General features: G+C 42.9%; 1 protein-coding gene across 13 annotated transcripts in view; it reads right to left on the bottom strand.

Annotated features, from left to right (window-relative positions):
* The window catches only part of TSHZ2 (teashirt zinc finger homeobox 2), a 911,650-nt gene that overhangs the window by 893,608 nt on the left and 678 nt on the right, over positions 1-17,364 (bottom strand). The window lies entirely within an intron of this gene.

The raw sequence follows: 17,364 nt of genomic DNA, 5'->3' as shown, positions 1-17,364 counted from the left end.
AAAAAAAAAAGAGTTCATGCTGGGAAGATGCATGTGAGCCAGCATCCAAAGATTTCGCCAGGTGTGTAAGAGCAGCATCAATATATTGACAACCAGCAGAGTTTCCTAGACCCCGTACCAACTGCCCAAGGGCAAAGGTTCTGATTTTTACTACCTTTCCCATCCTTCCTGGAATATTAAGTGGAGATGGTCCTGTGCTCATAATGTGCTTTTGCATCTACATCAATGTATACACACACACACTCACACACACGTACACACCTGCACACTATTCTTAGCTCTCTTACACCTTAAAGTTCTTGGAGTCTTTTCCACCAGAATGTATTTTGAGCACGGGGGAAAAGGTCACTCTTTGGAAGTTGAAAGTTCACTATTCTCATTGAATATTAACGGGGTTGCTTTTCTCAGCATTAAAGTCTTCCTGCGCTTTCCCAACTTCTGTCTCGTTCTTACTTTTTTACTTTCTTTTTCTGGGCACCACGCCAAACATGTAAGGAGGTGACCCACTTTATCAATCTATTATAATCTTTTAAAGCCTCTGCCATTTCAAACCAATTTATTTTCATATGGCATCTTCCATAAAAGTTATCTCAAAATACTTTGTTTGAGAAGAAGTAAAATTATGATGAAATGGTTTAAGCATTTTAAAAATTCTTAGTTGTGAGCATCAAGAGTTAAGCACATTTCAATAATTTCCTGTCAGTTCACAGCTGTTAATTTAAGAGTTTTATTGGTCTTAGCAATTCCTGTTTTAAAGAAGAGTGGCTGGCAAAAACTTGAACTTAGGTCTAGATGACTCAGAGCGGGAGAAACGTGCAAGAGCTGAATTGGGAAAACACAACTGCATTCGCTTCAGACGTGCAGCCACTTTGTTAAGCCAGCACCCCGCCCATCCCGCTCCCCACGACCCACTACTGCCCAAGTTAACGCCCCATCTGACTCTCGTCCTTTTTTGTAGTTCTTCCCTGCTCTGGCTTCTCTGACTCCAAACTTGACAAGTTCTCCTAACTTTCTGGCCATTTCTTTTCCTTTTTTTTTTTTCTGGAATCTTCTACTTGTCCTTTGGTTTTCCTCCCAAAGCTGTTTTAAGGAATTTGTGGGAGATTTAAATTTACACCAAAGCTGGTTCTGATCCCCTGCGCTCTCCTTTTCTTACTACGTCTTCAAGTATTTGTTATTGTTTTTATTCCAAATGGAGTTGTCTATTCTGCTATACAAACATATTATTAGTGAATTGTTCTTCCTTTGTTCTGCTCAGAATCTACCCTTTGTTATTTTGGTAAATGATCCTCAAGATTTACTTTGGAAAACAAGACCCCCACCATCTGTGGTGTCCATGTTTTAAGCGCAGGTTACAGAGGTGCACGCAGACCCTGGCTGCCCCAGTCCAGGGCGTTCCCGTTCCCTGGCTGTGACTGGTTCCCAGATGAGTAGGAGCCAGCAGTTCATTCTGTGGATGATCCCAGGAAAGACCAGTAGGGCAACAAGGACAGGAGGCAGGAAAGCGGAGGCAGCCAGCCCAGGATCTGTTATCAGTGCAGTTACCATGTTGATACTTGGAGATCAGTTCTCCCAGCCACTATGGTATCTGGTGTACAACAGGCACCAGAAACAAGCAAAGGTCCTTCGGGAAAGAAATACAGGCCCTGAGTGTTGGAATTTGGGCCAGTGTCTAATGGAGTGGAGAAGGCATAGGGGTGAGACTTTGAGAGCACCTGCCACAGCTTGTAAGACATAGTGACCATCTGCCATGCTTCCTTGCCTGTCCCAAACAAGAGCCCTCTTTTATATACATGGGTGAATTCCTACTAATGAGTCTTGATGAGACGTAGTGACCACCTACAACTACAAAGACTAAAATTCATTTAGTTACATTCCAAGCCTCCTTTGCGGCTAGGATGCAGGCATGTGACCTCCTCCAGCCAAATGAACGTATCCAAGTCAGATGTAAAGAGTGACATTTTGGCCGTCCTAGCAGGAGTCTATTCTGGCAAGGTTGTCTGAGCCACAGTCTGTGCTCAACAAAAGTTGACAATTATTATGATTAAAAGGAGTACTTCCAAATATCTTCTTGTATTTAAAACATGGGACCCTTCCCTTTAACAACAACAACAAAAAAAAACCTCATATGTCCTCCAAAATTTTATTTGATATTCAAAAGAAATTAAATAAATATTATTATGGAAAATAAACCAAAACAATGGAACAAAGCGCTAAACTGTTGGCAAAACACGCACAGCTCAGTCCCCCCACAGCGTACTGATGTGCCTACCTCTGGACACTGTCTCCTAATTTTTAAAAATGGAAGGATTTGAAAGATAATTTACTACACTAACTAGAACATCTAATTGAGCCTCACCATGTTCTAGACTCTGCTGGATGCTGGGGAGAATGAGATAAGAGACAAATTCCCTGCTCTTCAAATGAACACAGATTAGGTGAGGAGATGCTCTGGTAGGATAATAATTACCAACATGTTACCACCAAAATATTTCCAGAGGGTGATGAGAATGCCAAGGGGGAGCACCTCATCACTGGTTCCTTATGCTGCATCTTGAAGTTCAAATAGGATCTAGCCAGAAAGAGAGTGCAGAAATGTATTCCAAAAAGAGAAGTGGCATGAGCAAAGGCGGAAAGATAGATGTAAGGGGGTGGGAGGACTCCGGGGTGAGCAGAGGAGGAGTGAGTGAGAATGTGCGCAAGGACCTCCAGGAGGCCCCACGGACCCATCCCTTGGTAGACAAATCCTACCAGGGCATCCTTTCTCCAGAAACGAAAGGAAGAAACCAATGTCAGAGAAGAGATGGAGGCTGTTGCTTACTGTCCTCTTTAGAATGAACATTTTCCAATACAAAGGACCATCCCTGACCAACACGTACAAGCACAGGTCCGCGATTCACGTGAGCGAAAAGGCAACTGACTCCTAGATCCCACTCATCAGGAAGTACAGTTAAGTTTTGTGAATATGAAGTGAATATGTGTGCGTGTGTGTGTGTTTAAAGAAAGGTTCTTAACGATCATTCATTTCTAAGGAAAACCAATGCATAAATGTGTAGATTTCAAAGTTATTCTTCGAACTAGTCACTTTAACTATTCTGTAGTTCTTCGTGAATAGGAACTATCACAATCGGAAACACAGAAATATTAGTCCAGATGACTTCAGCTTTCTGAGAAAAGAAATGCCTAAATTCCACCTGGAATCACATTTTATTCTAGTACGTATTTAAGTATTTGTTATTGTTAAAGAGAATAAAGACAATTTCGATGCTATAAATGTGTCTTACTTGTATCACATTTGGAACATTGCAGGGCTCATTCCTTCAAAATATATACACAATTGTCTTTTAAAGCTTGACCTTTATTCAGCTTCATCAGAAATTTCATTTTGGTCTTCGCGGTAGTCATCAATAAAAGAAACGCCAACTATTCATTTTTCTTTTCAATTCAAATCAAATCAACAAGACTTATTGAATGCTGGTGACTAGTACAGCACTTAGGACAGAGAAACTAAATTTTCTCCCTGTCTTTTTGTATTTACTACTACTTTTTTTGCTATGAAATCCACTTGGGAGTCAAAAAAAAAGGAATTCTATTCCATTTCTTATGATTTAAAGTAGCTAAATCATAAATGGATGCTTTAATTCTGAAAAGCCCAGATTTGTTCAGCCAACAGATCGTACACATGATTTTGTTACTGAACACATTCTGCTGGAAATCTACTTAGGGATCAAAACTTTAGATGAAGTACTAGGTTTAAAATCAAATTTGCCCAAAATATTCAAGCCAGAACATGAATAAATAAAAGATGGAACATCTACCTCTGCAAGAGCCCTTGTTCTGTAACTAAATCTAAAATTCTCCTTCCTGGTTTGCGATACAGTTTATCTGGATGAACGTCTAACTGAAACCCCTGTGTAATTCTGGGTTTGTTGAGGGACTGAGATCCCTTTGGGAGATGTGAAATGGATGATCCAGATGAACACACAATCCATCTTATTTCTACTCTAGGGACACAGTCCTAGAAACCATCAGAAACTTGGGATTATCTTGGTTTATTATCATGGGAAGAAGTAGAATGATGAAATGTGGGGATGGTTGGGTCTAGAAACCCCAAGAAATAATTAGTGACCTTAAGAAGAGAATCCTTTTGAATGGTTTCAGGTTGACTTTGATTTTCCGAGCCAAGTATAAGATGCAAACTGTCAAGTGGCAGCGGGAGTCGGGTTCTAGAGACAGCACAAAAAGTGCAAATTACAAATGGTTCAAATTATCCTTAAAAGAATGTCATGTCTACACTGTCTCCCAGCAAACTCAACGCAGACCCTTTTTCTACAGAACTGAAACAGACGATTGCCTTTCTGGCCCACCCTATGCTCCCTAACATTTAAAGGCCATGCTATAGGACCAATATGCCTCTTTAAATGCTAGAACCATAGCAAACAGGGTGTGCTGCCCACTCTCTGAGTGAAAGGCAGGATCTGAGACCAAAGGAAGGAAAAGCTAATTCTCATTTCCCATCTTACACTGTTTGGAGCGTTGAGTGTTAAGTAGACTGGTGAATGTCTTTATTTAGATTGCTTTTCTCCTGTTCTCCTTGGCTTTGTATAATTTTAACTGATGAATGTTGAAAGCGCAGGTGATGGACTCCACTAGTCCCTGTCTCAGACGGCTGAGTGATGAAATGGCACACACGGAGGTCAGCAGCAGGGGGTACATTTAGGACCACATTCAGCAGGTACACCCTGGCAAAGCAATGCCAATTGTTCACTTCCAGCACTTGTTCTGATTGCATGGGCTTCTCTTATGATTGGCTGGTGCCTACAGGTTAGTAGTTTTAATATCACCACTGGGTATAAGTCCCTAAGTCCGAGGGTGCAAAAAATTAGACCACTGACAGAATTTGCAAAAAAAGTCTAAAAATGTTCCAGCCTAGCCAATATACAAACTATTGAAACCTAAAGAAGTCAGGACCCCTAAGAAGAAAAAGAATTTTCTGCCCTCTCTGACTATGGAGGTCATGGTCAGGAGGCTGATTTTTCCCAGCTCTCCACACTCTCAAACAAGCCAGCCTCCAAGGACTCCTGCTGCTCACTGATCACGTGGGGCTCCGGCAGGCCTTGTGACGTAGCCTGATGAAGAGCCGTGTGGCGGCAGCCTCCAACTGCGGGGAGATGCTTGTCACATGCCTCTAATAGCCCCCAGTGTCAGGGAATTCGCCGAGCAAGTGCTGGTGCTGAAGGCAGGAGATAACCCTCTCCTCCCACCGAAAGCACAAGCCTTCCTTTGGCAGCTACACAAAGGCAGCTCGGAAGGAAAAAGCAAGATAGACAGGAACTCAGAAAGGGAAGGGAAAAGGCTGGAGTGAAATGAGAGAACAGAAGAAGGTAGAATGTAGGAAAAACTTGCCGGATACCTCCCAGCTGGTCACATCCCTTTTGGCAGGAAAACAATGAGGCCGTCACCTTGATGGCTTTAGCTGTGAAGAGCACGCTTCCTCCACTCCTCTCTGATGTTCTGAGGGCAGACGGGTTCCTCCTTTCTCCATGGTCGTGCACAGTCACCTTCCAGAATGTCACCTCCCTGGGCTGGAGCAGGAAGGCCCCAGGTGTGGTCTCCAGCCTCGGTCCGGGCGGGGAGGAGCAGCCGCCATCATCCTATTCAAAAGGCTTCTGGGTGGAACAGAGATCTTTTTCACTTGTTCAGGCTAATGAGAAATTATTAGCTGGCTTCCAGAGGGAGGGCACACACATGTGACGCCTCTGCATCTATCGTGCTGTCTGCGTCCCAGGGCTTGTATTTATTGAGAAGTTAGGAACCAGCACCAGAAGAAACGAATACGTTTAAACTCTGATTAACTTTTCACCCCAACCACCAAAATCACATTCGCGGTGCTCACTGGATGGGCTGCAGCAGCCCACGGTGGGGTTTCCTGACTCCTCGTCCATGTCTCAGGGCTGTGAAGCCATCCTGGGTGTTCATAATAATACCAAGCCACGGAGTTACATCCTTCTGCCAAACCTACAATATGTGCTGGGCCGAGAGGGAGAGAGGTAGAAAGGAAGAAAACCACGCAGGCTGCTGAGCCCACTCCCCGTGTTCCTGGGGGAGCGTGCGCCCAGCACAGGTGTGAGAGTGAGGTGGAAGTCTGAGCCCTGTTCTGTCATTCACCACCATGCCCTCCCACATATGAGATCCTACCTTGCTGAGCAGAGACTCTGTGCCCCTGCACGCAAGCCAGCTCTTTCATCTGCAGTTCTACCAAAGATGCTGTGATCAGTACCAACACTGGAGGAAAGCCTGGCTGGCTTGGACTTAACGAAAGATGCTGCATTTTTATGTTACAATTCGTTTGGGGATTTTTCCAGGGGATAGTTTTGACTCTACGAAAATTTCCCCTTTGAGGATGACTTTAGAACCAAATTTGCATATAGGATGAGAATCTTCCTAGTGGTTGTTGAGGATCTGAAGTGTGACCCATGGTGACCTCTGTGGGTACCACTTCCAAAGTCCTGACCTAGGACCCATCCTGTGTGGTCTCTGGTCTGTGTCACAGTGAAATGAACCTACTGCATGCGAGCAAAAGTGATTTCAGAATTACGTCAGTCCTTTATTTATATTTGACTGCAAGAAATAACCCTTTAAATATTTTTCCTGCCTCTCACAACCCCACTTCTCACCTCAAACCACTCTGAAACCATCCTCCAGCTCAGTTCGCCAAACACCTATTCTTGTTCTGCTCCTTTTTTTCCTATTTATTCTCCACTGCAAAGAACCGAGGGACATAAGATTCTCTTTTAAGGGCAGAAAAGGGGAAGAGACAGAAGCGAGCTGAGCCAGTTTTCTGTGGCAGACAAGGAACACTGCGAGGATGGGGAACATTCTGTAATCAATATCATTTTGCAGGCTCTTGAAAATCACAAATTATTTTAGGCCCTGAAGACAAGCCATGATGGTGGAATGCGGGGTGGTAGAGGCACCCACGTGGTACCTCTTCAATCTACACAATAGAAGCTATTGAATATTCCGTATCATTCAACATGGTCAGTTTGTTAAGTCTCAGTGCTTTAGTTTGGCGTTTGAGGCCCCCCAGAACCCACCCCGTTCAACTTCCCCATCTTCTCTGTCTCGGCTCTCTCTATGCAGCACTTACTCGTGCAAAATTCACCTACGCGCTGTTTCCCACCCTCACTCATTCTTTGCTAACACCGCCTCTCTGCCCGCACTGCCTCCTCCTCCCACGTGCTCTTCCTCTCATTTCCCACATGCTGAAAATCTGCCCGGTCTTCAGCACTCCATTCAAATGCCACCTCCTTCGTGAAGCCATTCTTAAACTCCTGACCCTATTCCTCCACCTATTTGATGGCACTTACTGCCTTGTGTTTTGGGGAGTCTCATTTTAATACTGAATGAGTATAGCTTAGCCCCAACACGGACCTAGACAATTAAACAGGCATCTGTCAAATGGACAAATAATGTAAATGTAAAAAGAGAAAACAAAACACATACCTGTCCAAGACAACCAGGGAATGTATTTATGGCATCACAACACCAGGCATCTAAATCAGTCATTGCCAATATATAACATGTGTTCTGTCTTGCATAATAACTCCTATACTCACAACAGACATTAACAATCAGTCATGACTCTCTGAATGCCAGCACACGATGCCACTAGATCAGAGATTGTAAATATGTAGCCTGTGTGCTGGCTTGCATACCGTCTACATCCATGACAGACATTACTAATCAATCATGAGTCTTTCTCTCCCTAAAGCCTGGCACAGCCTCAGCATCCCTCTTACACAGAGCTCCAGGCAGACTCTACTAAGCACTTTGGATGACCATGAGATGAAACCCATTGCCCTGCAAGCGCTCCTTCCCCAGTTAGAATTGCTTACTTCAATTATTTTATATAACATATTCCATTCTCCTCTTATTCCTCCTGCCTTCTGGATTTGTGCTCATCCCAGTCTCAACTTCAAAACTTAGCACTGGGGATTGTCTCCCACACAAGCTCAGCAAGGCACTGACCACAGTTCTAGCATTCTAGCCAACCGGCTGCTTCAAATAAGCTGGCCTCTAGATCAGCCCAATTGTCGGAACTTCATCCCGACTTTAGCAGTGTTCTTACCCTAGAAAAAGAAAATCCTGTTACGTGCCCATCCCAGGAGCAAGAAATAGATGCCTCAGGTCAGGAAGGTCAAATACATAGCATATAAATTGCAACTATCCTTCTCCATGCCCATGGCAAATGTTGCTGGTTGAATAAGGTACTCTCTCATCTGAGTCCAGAGGAATCCTCAGAAGTTTTCTTAACACAGGACCCCAGACAACTATTAAAACCAATCCCAGCTTGCATTTGAGATGAAATTTATTTGCCAGTCATGCCATATGAAGCAATGGGGACTCCAGTTCCAAAATCACACAGCCCTCTAGAATGCATTTTTTACAAAGACCTCTTCATTTCCCTCTTAACCCCTGGGAGATTCTTAGAATGAATCTAGAATCCAAATGGACCATACAAGGGCCACACCAAGCAAGACTAAGGGCTCAGCTGGAATCTGCTCCCCCAGCACCTGAGCGGCGGCGTACTAGCGTGGCCCACCAAGACGTGGCCCAGACGCTGAAGTCCTGGACAATGAAAAACCTTCTCAGATTCACTTCCTGCTTTACGTTGAGGAAATCTTACAAAAATTACAACCTGTCACATTACATTACATCAAAGCATGATGTAACATCATAATTTTTTAAAAGCATTCGTTTTAATTTATGGAGTTGCATTATGCCACAGAAAGCCTGATTTTCCCCTGAGCACCAATAAATTTTGACAGTGAAGTTTTATCCCAAAACTTTGGTGGACTACAACACAATGAAGGTTGGCCAAAGTCAGGTATTTCTCTGCTACTGAAGAACTGCTTATGACTCACCAGGGCACTACTCTGCCGCCTGTCCTGAACCCAAATTCTATTGGCCTATGCTGTCCAAAACAGTAGCCACTAACCAATATGGTAAGTGAAGACTTAACATGTGACTTATCCCATCTGAGAAGCACCATAAGTATAGAACACACATTGAATTTTGAAAGCTTAGAACCCAAAACATGTGTAATATCCCCTTAGTAACTTCTTTATATTGATTATATATATTAATATTATATTTTGGATATATTAGGCAAATAAAATGCATTATTAAAATTAATTTCACTTTTTCCTTTTTACTCATTGTGACTGCTAGGAAATTTTAAATTACATTTGTGACTTATATTCTATTTGTATTATTAGTGTTACTACAGAACATTCCACTGTCTCCATGAGCAGGAAGACCAAACAGCTGGAAATTTTAAGTAAAAGAAACCTTAAATCTCCTTCATGGGTTCAGACAAGAGATGGAAATCTGATTCCAAAGAGCCAAGCTGTAAATATTTTTATCTGTGTATTCAAAAACAATTACATAACATCTACTACACACAGTTTCTTTTCTAAACACTAAGGATAAGACAGTAGTGGGAAAAAACCTAAATCCCTTCCCTTGTGGAATCCTAGAGGAGAGACAGGCAATTAATACATACAGCAAGAAATGCTGTGAAAAATAATAAAGCTTGCTAAGGGAATGGAGCGTATCAGGACAAAGGGTCTTCCTATCGTACAGGACAGTCAAAGAAAACATCCCTGAGCAGTAACAGTTGAACCTTAATGCAGGGCAGGGTGAGCCATGAGGACGCCTGGGGAAGAGCATTTCAAGCTGATGAAACAGCAAGTTCCAAATCCCCAAGGTAGGAGCCGGCTTGGCATGCCCAGGGAGCAGAGGAAGTCCTGTAAGCACAGACCAAATTGAAAGAAAAAGTAAGAGGTAGAAGATGACATCAGAAAAGGGGAGATGGGCCCATTTAGATCATGTAGGGCAGGAGCCAGCAAATTAGGACCAACGGGATACATCAGCCTGCTTTTATAAATAAAGTTTTATTAGAACACAGCTGTGTCCATTCATTTACATACTGTCTGGTGCTGCTTTCAAATGTCAGGGCCAAGTAGTACCAACACAGGTGGTATGGCCAAGAAGTCAGGTATTGTGTTCATCAAACCAAGTCCTCAAATCTCCAGGGAGGTGTCTTTCATCTTAAAAATAGAAAAGTGGGAATTTATGGGATTTTGGTGAGGCGGGAGGGCATGGTTTCCCTCCTTTGTCACGTTCTAGGTTAGGGGTGGGCAGGTCAAATCCAGCCCACCGTCTGTTCTCATGTGGCCCAGCAGCTCACAATGGTTTTTACTTTCTTTTAAAGGTTGGTGAAAAAAATCAAAAAAGAATATTTTATTATATGAAAATTATATGAAAGTCACATTTCACTATCCACAAGTGAAGTGTAGTTGGAACACGATCATGCCCATTTGTTTCCAAATTGTCCATGGCCGCTTTCAAACTGCAACGGCAGAGGTGGGGAGCAGCAACCGAGGCCATGTAGCCCCGACAGTGGAAAATATTTATTCTCCAGCCCCTCGCAGGTAAAGGCTGACAACCTTTGTATGGACTCTGGTGTTTATTCTCGGTTTTGTGACATGCGCAGACATGTGATTTAAGAGGGAGAACTAATAAAAGCAGAGTGTCTTGTTTGTCACATGGACACATCTGGGACAGCCCACCCATCTGCAGCCTTCTTGTGGACAAAGTTCCTGTCTGCCTCCAAACCTTAGCAGACCCTCACTTTATTCATGAGAGGTCCTTGGTATAAATGTTTGCAGAGCGGCTGAGTGAAAGAATGTGGGGCTAGCCCCTACCTTGATACATCTTGAGCTGGGAAAACCCAGTGTGGCTCTTCGAAGGACAGAAACACTCCACATGTGTGCCTGTGGGGACATTCCCTCTGCCTTGTCACACAGCTGTTCCACAGCATATAGAATTTCTGTCCTAAACACCAGTCATGTGTGTTGACCTAGGAATTCAGTCTTAACTAGATGAGACTTAGCTCCCTATTATCTGGTTCAAATGGAAGCAGCCTCCCTTGCCACATCAGTTGTGGTGTTCTTACCAACGTCATGTATTAGCTGGAGGCCTTCTTGTATTCGCATGCACTCGTATGGTTTCAAATGACAGAAACATCAACCCGAACTGGTTTAAGCACAAAAGAAAATGGACAGCTGGATTCGCGGCTTCAACCAACATCATCAGTTTTTCCCCTGCTCTGAGTTCCACTTCTCCCTGAGCTAGCTCCATTCTAAATCAAGCTTGAGCTTCATGGTAAAAAAAACAGCTGCTGGAGCCCCAAACTGACATCCTTACTGCAGAGAAAGGGAACGTTGTGCTCCCGTTTGCTCCATTTGCTCCAGTAAATATCCTAGGAGCCACGATGATTGGCTCTGTACGTCATCACAGAGATGTTCTCTGGAGCTAAGAGATGCCTCCTCTGATTGACGAGGCCTGGATCACATGTCTATCCCTACACTGACCCCCTTTCACGCTCCTCCCCGCAGTCTCTCATCTCTACTCTACCTTCCTGAGCCAAGCAAACAAATCCTCTTCTTTGTTTTGTGCAGAGAACTTTTGTCCTTTCCTCTGAACCTCATTTGTCAACAACTTTAAAAGTTTCAGGGTCTAAACTTCTGCTCCAGCGACATCTCAAATTATTTTCCCAAACAAAGACAATTTTCATGGCTTAGGGAAATTCTAGTACTCCCTGCCAGGAAAATTTTTCACCTTGTTACATCATTTATTTAAATCATTTATTTACACCCTGATTACTTTAACCCAAACAGCAAAAAAGAGATGTATCTCCTTCTATGTGAATAAGCAAGTAACACAATTATATTTTGCCTAATGGTTTTAAATGTTCCCATGATGCAGACAAAATTTCAAAATATGAGAAATACTATATGAAAGAGATACCAAAAAAAAGTACAATTAAAATTCTAGTTTCTCAGATTTCAAAAAAATAAACAAATTAGAAGTTTCTCACGATAACAATGCTTTTGAACACATACAATCTTTATTCTGCACAAACGAAGATTCTGGAATATTGAAAATCATGCTGACAGTGATCATAATAATAATAAGAAAGTAGTTAGCATGTATTCAGCACTCACTAGGGGTCAGGCACTCTGCAAAGCTTTGTAATACACTATTAAGTTTAAAGCTCTTATTCAATTAAAACTGAAGAGTATTACTACCCCATTTTACAGATGTAGCGAATAGTGGAGCTGCAATTCAAACCCCCTTCAGTCTAACTCCAGACAGCAAGCTTCTCGCCATCACCCCCCCTCGTGTTGTCTTTATTCTCCCTGCCTGTTTCTTGACAGGTTCTCATGTCCACTAGTTCCTGGATATTTCTGTCAAACCACGTCACCTTCCAGTTATTGCAAAGACTGGCCCTGTACCTGGGTCTTCAGAAAATTAATTTGAGTTTCCAGGATGACTGCAGGTCCCCGACCTGCTTTCTCTGTCTAAATCCCTACTTCTGGGCACAGAGTTGTCCTTTTAAATGCCTGGCAATACATGCCTCCACCTTACAAACACAGTGCATGCATGTCCCACTCTTTGCCTCTAAGAGCCAATCATCTGTGGAATGCTTGAGGATCAGAAATTTTTGTTAATGGTGAGACTTTTGATTCAGGGGCAGGAAGGGAAGGAAAACGTATGATGACGTATTATGCAAAGCCAGATACCTTAGAACAAGCTTTCTCCACCTCGGGACTAGTGCGATTTGAGGCCTGATAATTCCATACTAGGGGAGAAAGGTTTGCCGTGTGCGTTGCAGGATCTTCAGAAGCATCCCTGGCCTTTCCCCAGTAGCACCATCCCCTCTAGGGACAAACAAAAAGCATCTCCAGACATTGTCAAGTGTTTCTCTGGGGAACACAATTACTCCTGGTTGAGAACTGTTGCCACAGAAGCACCCAAGCACGGTCTGCTGCTCCCAAAAGATCCCACTTTGAGAACCCTCCCGGGAGGAAGTTTCTACACCGGCACATCAGCATTCCTATGCTGAACGTGCAGTTTACAAAAAAAAATTAGCGTCTGGAGGCCGTGCATCTAGGGAACTGCAGCGAAGGCCAGCCCCGAATTCACAGCAGCACACAAAAGGGCCTTCTCCCACCGCGCAGCAAACCCACCTGAAGACCTCCTCTTGCCAACTGTGCTCAAATTTGCTTGCATCTCAGAACTTAATGCTTTTACTAGGAAGCACAAGGAAAACAGTCCTGAATATCACAGACTTCCTGACTTTTCATCTTCAGAGTCTAACACACCGAAAGTGTAAAGGAGAACTTTTTTTAGTTTCCTATCACCTGTTTTCACAATTCCTTCCTGGCTATCTGACTGTTTACATCAGGGTTTCTCCACCTCCACGCTATTGACATTTGGAGCCAAATAGTCTTTGTTGGGGGGGGGAGGGTGCTGTCCTGTGCACTGCAGGGTCTTTAGCAGCCTCCCTGGCCTCCACTCACTAGATGCCAGTAGCACCCCCGAGCTGTGACGATCAGAAATGTCTCTAAATGCCCACTGCGAGCAAAACTGCCCCTGGTCCCCTAGGTTACATGAATTTCTCTTTCTCAGCCATTCTGCCTGAATCAACCACTCCTGGCTTCACCCTGCCATCAAGGCACCATCCCAAGAGCCATTTAATTTTTAAATCTTTCATCAACCATTAATACCTGTATGTTGCATCAATAGTTATACTCTGTTACTAAATCCAGGACTTTCTTTTTGGAAAGGGGGAAATCCTCACAAAATGCCATCTTGGAGGAGGTAACGGGAGGCAGCCGCGGCCCCTTTCTGGAGCGCTGGGCAGCTCTCTCTTTAGCGCATGTGCTGCTCTCCCTAACCGCAGCTCCCTAACCGCTGCAGCTACGCGAAGATGATCAGTCATTTCAGAAAAATACGGAAAGAGCCTCGAATCCTTACTGCCCTCTAGAGAAATTCCGGCAGAAGCGCTCAATCTGTCGCAGTCAGCAGAAAAACAACGCTGCCCAATGCAACTGCGCCCAGAGTTGTAAAGCAAACAATTTATTTGCTGAAATTTTTGAAAGACGAGTGTACCAGACCCTTTCCTTTACAATCTCACACCTGAACCACGAGCTGATGTTGGCTCGTGCGTTGACATGATCGTAATTTTCCCAATTCCAGGTCCACTCTCCAACACAAAGATTTTACGCCCACAGATGAATCAAATTCCGATAGTCTACAAAGTCAGGGTAGACCATATTTTAAATGCAAATACTCAGGTTTGTACTCTGGCCTTTGTTTGCTGGCCTACCAGCGGTCATAGATACAGAGATTTCTTTTTTTATGCATCTCAGAAAAACCAGGAGTGAAAAAGTCATTCGCTAATTCTTCTTGTTTGCACTAGGTTTTGGTGAGAACTTTCCAGCACATCTTGGAGCTAATTGTAACATTTTTTCCCCTTTAAAAAATTTTTTTTGACTTTGGATATTGTTTTGATAAAGACCTACCTATTACTCACTGACCATCTGTATTCCAAAGAGAGCTGCAACACTGAGATGAAAGTAAGCTTTCCCAACCAAAGTCTTAAAAAAGTCATCCCAAGTCTAACTCCTGTCCCCGTGCCACAGCTGGAAATCAAAAGAACTAACTTTGAAAAGGATATGCTTGAAGACATACACTAGATAGGAAATCTTGCAGGTTTAATCAGAATCTTCAAATCATTGTTTCCATTATGACAGGCAACAGCAAAAAATGCTGAATGTTTATGCCTAATGGGTTTGCCCTTTGCCAGACAAATCCTTTTAGCTATGGCAGGGAAACATAATTTTTATGGGCTCTTGGAGAGAGTGCACACTGCCCTCTGATGGTAACACATGCTCATAATTTTATGGGGGTCCCTTTATCAGGTTCCAGAAGGCTGAAAGATGGGATGTTACTATTAAAGGCAGATCAATAATCCCATAGATTAATGGGCACCAGTGGTTATCTTTACTTTTCCAATTTTTTCCACCCCCTTGACGAGGAAGTAAGAGATTGGACCCTCTCATTTGTTAACAATTGCTGTGAGAACTATTTTGCCAAGATGGAAACATGTCAAAAAGCGATACTTAAAATACTTGAACGCCATCAGACACAAAATAATAAGAACACACATAGTGCAGCACAGACATAAAGCCTCAATGAAGTAATGTTTGACTGCTGAATAAAAGAAATTGCTCTCTGAATTTGAACTATCAATAAGTAAGCCACCTAAGAGATCAGAAACTCAGGTTCAAAATTAGCTCCCTACCCCGACATAAAACAAATTGAAAGGATTTTGAGGGCTGGAGGAGTCTTTAGCTAGAGTCTATAAAGGTATTTTTTGAATGAGACAGAAACTATAGCGTAGGATAAATTTTCCCCCAAGCCCTTTTGAAAGTCATGATACTGCATTGTGACCTCTTTAAAAATGTACAAATTTATCATCTTCAGCTATTTTTATCCACCAAATTACAGGTGCCTCCTAATCTCACTAATTCCCAACAGCGAAGAAAGAGGAACAGGGAAAACTAAAAGCCAGCATATTCCCTGTCACAGCAAAGCTCTTGGAACTGTATCCAAACGGAGCTGTTGATCTGCGGAAATGTAAATGTCATTTCTAAATATAGCATCAGAGAGCCAGAGAATCAGCATTTCTGTTGATGAAACACCTTTTCAGGAATTAGCATATGCAAGGCAATGCTTCTCCCTGACACATGGGAGAGTCACGAATCTTCCGCCCAGCCCTCCATCCCGGAGGGGCTACGATACGTGGGTTTGTGCTCAGAACCCAGCACGTTCTCACCGATTTCCTTAACCTGCTACCACACCAGATTGTGTATCAAAGCAAATAATTTCCTGTGCCTCTCTCCTCATCTTAAAAATAAAAAGCAGAATTTCATTCTGCCTGGTTAGGACTCCTTACTAGTTAGGGGTGCTCACAGACTCACAAAGGAAACCAAAAGACGGGGCCGCAGACTGAACTGTGCAAGTGAGCTTATACTGGGATTTGGGGCTGACTGCACAGCCACCAGCTGCCAGGACACAACTTTGATTCCTACTGATCTTCCCTCCCTCAACCATTCTGGAATGTTTTCAGGTTCTAGAATATTCCATCCTTCCCACCTTGGGGCCTTCGTAAAGTAGGCTGTTCTCTTTGCCCAAAACCTTCGTTTCTTGCATGCTTTGCATTTCTAGCTCTTTCTCATCTTTTCCACCTCAGATTGTCACTTTCTCATAGGGGCATTTGGAACATCCTTAGCCCACTTGGTTTTAATCTATTGCAGCCCGGTAGGCTGTACAACTTCTGCTCAGAAGGGCCCCATACTTGGTTTAATGCTCTGCTATAGCTGTTTGAAATTCTTAATGTTTTTAACAAGAGGCCCTGCATTTTCAGTTTTCACTGGGTCCCACAAATCATATAACCAGTCCTGGTCACAGCCCTTTGTTTCTTTCATAAAACAGAATTTGTAGTTCTTGATTTGTCAGTTTATTGGTGGGGGGGGATCTGTTTTCTCCATTAGGGCAGAAATTGTGTCTATTTGGTTTATTGTCAAATCCACTGTTGTCCAATAGAATTTTCTGCAATGATGAAAGTGTTCTAGATCTTTGCAGTCTAACATGTCAGCTACAAAGCTACGTATAGTTATTGAGCACTTTGTGGCTAGTGCAACTGAGGAACTAAACTTGTTATTTTATTTCATTTTAATTAACATAAATTAAAACTGAAATCACCTCATGGGGCAAGTGGATACCATGCTGGACAGGTCTAAACCCTAAGGCCTAGCACAGCAATTGTAAATGCATCCAGGGTATTATGAGGACTTAAGAAGCTCCATGGCAGTAACATAGTACTTTGGAATGACATAGCAGAATTCCCCAAGAAGCTTGTTAAAAATATAGGTCTCCCTGCCCCACCCTCCAAGACTCTGATTCAGCAAGTTGACGAAAGTCTACGCACCCAGTACACCCCAAAATTTGAGAAGCACTGTGTATAGTTTATGGAAGAAGCTCGTCTTTACAACAATTATTTAAATCTCCTTAACTCTTCCAGGTCAAATAATGTTAATACAAATATCATTTCTAGAATTTTATTATTCCCAAATTCCCAGCTACAACCAATGGCTGTTTCAAGCAATATTTAACCCAGTAAAATCCAGTGGATAAAATATATTTGGACTATCCCTTTGGTTTTGTTGTAATGAACTTTGACCTATGACCTTGACTTTCAGTGCCAGAAATGACAGAGAGCTCTTTCTTCAAGACTCGAAAATGATGGTTTAAGGGTGTGTGGTTACATGTGGGTTAACACCCAGCATTAAGTAAGTAGCAGGACTTTATTAAGGAGATACATAGATCTCCAGTAGGAATTATTTAGGGGGAGGGACAGGAAAGTCTTTTCATAAATATAGAGTA

The sequence above is a fragment of the Vicugna pacos genome, chromosome 19, assembly GCF_048564905.1.
Source record: "Vicugna pacos chromosome 19, VicPac4, whole genome shotgun sequence".
Taxonomy (NCBI): Eukaryota; Metazoa; Chordata; class Mammalia; order Artiodactyla; family Camelidae; genus Vicugna; species Vicugna pacos.
The sequence above is the reverse complement of the archived record's forward strand: the minus strand, read 5'-3'. Positions and strand labels throughout refer to the sequence as shown.